The sequence below is a fragment of the Copadichromis virginalis genome, linkage group LG14 (assembly GCF_057382275.1).
Source record: "Copadichromis virginalis isolate Kocher_CV1m ecotype Utaka linkage group LG14, C_Virginalis_male_GT1.1, whole genome shotgun sequence".
In the NCBI taxonomy this organism is placed as follows: domain Eukaryota; kingdom Metazoa; phylum Chordata; class Actinopteri; order Cichliformes; family Cichlidae; genus Copadichromis; species Copadichromis virginalis.
In genome coordinates, this window is record NC_140631.1 from 30,188,180 (window position 1) to 30,192,827 (window position 4,648).

A 4,648-nucleotide genomic window follows, 5' to 3' on the forward strand; every position below is an offset into this window, starting at 1 on the left:
CAGTGCGTCAAACTCTTATTTCGTGGATATATTTAGAGGACATGACTTAAGATACTGTATATGCATCTTTTTGCTTTACTTTACCTTCAACCCTTACTCATTAGTGTTAATGTCTAAAAATGGATGCTTAGTAACCAGAGATATTACTTTCTTCGTGCTATTTATCAATACATGGCACCTACATTACCCACAATGCAACAATAGGCCGCAGTGCTGTCGAAGAACACACTTTAATGGCTTTCATCTAAACTAATTAATTTCTAGGGGTCTCTACAGTGTTGGAAAAACAATTCTGCTTGCTACGAGATATGCCTTTTTGTAAATTTTTACCACTAATTGTTACCTTAAAAAATGCTTTTGAGGTCTAAATTGGCCTACGGTTCATACTTGGCACTTATGTTTTTGTTTCTAAGAGACAGGCAAACACAAAAAAACCAGTCTAAAACAAAATGTGTAGATGTGCACCAGTGTAACAGGTGTTTCTCTACAATGCATCCATTAGAGGGTGAGGCTACAGAGGTCTGGTAAGCTCACGTCTTTCTAGCTAAACACTTCCTGACCTTTTTGTTTTTCTTGTTTTCATACTTTTAGTTTTTCACTGAAAGCAAAGTCTGGTTTTGGTGCCATTTACAAGATTTTGCTGAGTCACAAAAGGTTTACGACATATAAATGACTTGCAAATTGACATTTTATGTGTAAAGTCAGTTTCCCAGGTATTTGGGTTATAAGCTGTGACTCCGTTATGAATCAGCAGGCTGGGTTTGGAGAAAGAAACTACTGGAGCACTAAAAAAAAAAGCATTCCAGGATTTGAGCTAATAGACTATGAAACATGAAACTTCATCCCTCCAGGTTTAATAGTCAAAACAACATTTTGTGTCAATAGTGTTCTTAAGCAAACTGGGGAATTTCAAAGCTTTTCTGTTCAGTTAAGCAGGCATTATGGAAATACAATATGAAGCGTCGTTAGTCAAATAGTCTACTAACTATCTACTTTTTTAAAAGATCTGAGATGTGAAGAAATCAAGAAATGTGATGTTATAAATCAATTTCTAAAATGCTGTGAATAAATAATGCAGTTATTTAAATAAATATGTATTTATTCCATCTTTCTTATTCTGATCCTCAGGCTGAGAGTCACAGAGCTTGGAGCAGTTTTAACAGTGGCGTGTGCTCACCACCAGGTGGCACTGCAGCACTGCAGAAACAACATAAGCTCCTACTGCATTCAGGGGAGATCACAGACTTTGATTTGCTTCTCAGACATCTCATATCTGCTCAGAAACACTGCAGAGGATCCTGACTATTTTATTGCTTGTATTGCTTTTGAATAACTGTGCAGGTTGTTAAAGAAAAATACCTGGATGTGATGTAGAAATGTGTAAAGAGCTCATTTATTGACAAAGATATGCTCTTCCAGTTAGCTGTAGTAGCGTAATTAGCTGTAGAAGACGAGCTTTAAAAGCGAGTGTGATACTATACTTATATACCTTAAGCTTGTAGCCACAGAAAGCCCATTTAAGCCATGGTTTAAAGAGAGTTGAGGGCAGTAGAATAATCAGAGGGAATCAGCCAAGGTTGTCCAAAGTGTCTGGGGAATTGTTGCATTGTTAGAAATTATTAAAGTGTTCCCCACCAGATCAAAACAGCCTCCCATTCACAGCTGACTGAAAGGCTCGGTCTTTGGCAAAAACCATTAAGAGAGTCTGCGGACTCTAGGCAATGTCTCCTGGCAGCTCTGCATTGCTCCTGGAGCAGCGAGCCATTGTTTATTCATCGCCACATTGGCATTCAAAGTGCATCCTCACTGTTCTCTTTCATAACCAACAAGTTGCAATTTTTATGCATGTGAAGGTTGAAGTCAAATTATTTATGGGAGACCGGACCTGAGGAAGGCGCACGGCCTCTAGCAAAATGGTTTACGTTGAGAGCAATCCTTTTCTATAGGCTATTGAATTCGCTGGATCATAGCAAGATATGCATGTATTATTCAGCTTTTGAGAGAAAGAATTGTTGCCCTGCTAGACTGCCATCTGCTTTTTGGACATTGTGATGCATCTGAGGCATGCTACCCTTCAGGATCAGGTTAAAGTCTTATTTTTCAGCATGGGGACAAATGAAATGAGTGGGGAAAAAAGAGGGGGCCTTTCTAGTGTCCCTCCCTCGAACTTTTCACCGCCCCTCATTGCAGCGAAGGCTTTCAAGTGCAAAATACACACACACACACACACACACACACACACACACACACATATATATATATATATATATATATATATATATATATATATATATATATATATATATATATATATATATATATATATATATATATATATATATCAGAGGGGAAATTGCATGAGCATGTCTCGATGTACCCAAATTGGAAGAAAGAGGCAGAAGAAGCTGAGGTTCAGCTGCGAAGGGAAGGAACTTTCACCTGTATGAGAAATTATTCAAGAACATCTGGTGGAGTCCAGATGCAGAGATGGAATGTGTGAGGCGTGTGGTGCCAAACGCCAGCAGGTGCAAGGTGAAAGGACTCTCACCTCTCCAGGGGCAGGTGATCTGCAGGATAATAGTTACCCACTACTCTTAGGAAGACGACTCTTCAGAGTTGAACAAAATTGTGCACTATAGACTCTTTACATTCTGAGCGAACAATTTAAAATCCTTAATGGTTCTGACTGTGACTGCAGTCAGCAGATCTATTAGTAATATAGCACATGGCAGGAGCTGCGTTTCTCTGGTTCACAGCACTTTAGTGGCTCCATAAAGAACCATTTTTGGTTGTTCATTACAGTGTAATGTTCCATTACAAAACATTATTGGAACTTTATGAATGTTCACTTCCTCATTGTTTCTTTGATGGATCTTGACGGTGAAGTGCAGAGCATATTTAAATAGCAAAACACTGCAGTAGGAGCATCCACTTCAAAACAAACCAAAAAAAAAAACAACAACCCTCCTTTTAGAAAGATATGCATCCAGCTGGGGCTTATTTATGAATACATATCATCAGCCTAAATAACGGAGAAGTTTTTTTTTCCCTTTTTGTGAATATGTATAAAGACGCATTGTCTTTTAACCCACTCAGGCTCAAACTAAACTTTTTATTGCTAATGCACAACCAAGTCCTGCAGTGGTACTTCTGAGTAAAAAAACTCATAAAATATGTATGTGGGGTAATCAGGTTGTTAGTTTTTAACTGTTGCAAATCGGCAACGCCTGCCTCGAGAGGGTTAAAAACCTGCTCTCTGTATATAGATAGCAGTGTGTGTGTGATGGCCTGGAATTCTGCCTTAAAATAGATGTTTTAGTGAGCACATAAAGCAGCACCTGATCTTACTCTAAGCTAAAACATCAGTTTCGGGTGCTTTCCCTTGTTCGTGCAACAGAGGAACATCTGATCCGCGTTCTGCCATTCTGGCTCGGTGCCACCTTGTCCTTCTTGGCGACAGTTTGGAGATGAGCGTCGCAGATCCGACTTTGGGTTTCTGTTGTGTTTTCAGCATCTCGCTGATTGGGAGACGCTTCCATAATCACCAGTGTACTGAACATTTTGTATACTTGTTAGCAAAACCCAGAGTATCTCATCTGATAAGAGAAAGTTCTTAGAGATCATCTTCGTCTCACTTAATTAACTAGTTAACATGACAATGGATTCGCGTTTAATTAAAGCAGCCAAGAGAACCTTGTTAGTACTTCAGATAACCAATTAGGCCCTGGCTTTGGGCAGAAATATATATTTTATTCAAGTGTATCCATGGTTTTAGAAAATGAAAATCAGACGCTTTTTAGAGGGAGTAGTGGTGGCAGGGTGGAGGGGAGCAGGGACAATGCTTAGTGATTGAATAAGTGATTAGACCTCAGGTTTACACAAAGGCTCCTCACTTGCAGTAATGGCTGCCTGTTAGGGCTTAGTTCTCTAATTTGACATTCACATGCATATCAAAAGCGACTAAGCAACTGGAAGACTGCGTGCTGGCCCATACAATGCAAGGCGCAGTTTGTGTTGCAAACAATGCTCTTGACCTTTAACTGATGAATAATAGCCTGAGAAACAGAACGTAATTATCCAAGGCAGTACGGCTGGTTCAAAAGGTAACCACTAGTTGAGTAAGCTTTAGCCATGTGAATCCACTTGGGGCGTTTATCTGTAAGCGATATATCTATTATTATGGAGCATATCTGTGCACTAGTGATTACAGTTCGATGATTTTGAATTCAACAGATTTTAAACTCATAAGGCGTCACTAATGAGGAAATGGGGACAAAAGACAAATAAGTCAACAGGTTCTGCGCTGCTGAGGAAAAGGTTTTATTCATCAGAAAAGAAGAAAAATAAAGGCCACCATCTGGATCAAGGAGCATTCAGTGTAACCATCAGATAAAAATCCAGCAAAGCATGCTCACGCTTAGTTGCATGGTTACTGTTATTGTTCCACTGCCACAGGTGGACATACCTCACTTCTGGTAAGTTATGGTTGGTCGGTGACTGTAAGTCAGATATATATCATGACATGCATGATGAAGACCTCGTAGAAAAAAAATCTATAGCTGTGCACAAGAGTAATTCCATCCATGCAGTCATTTAGCAAAGCAGAAACAGGAGCCTGCAGTGCTCCGGGCTCCACCTCCTGCAATTT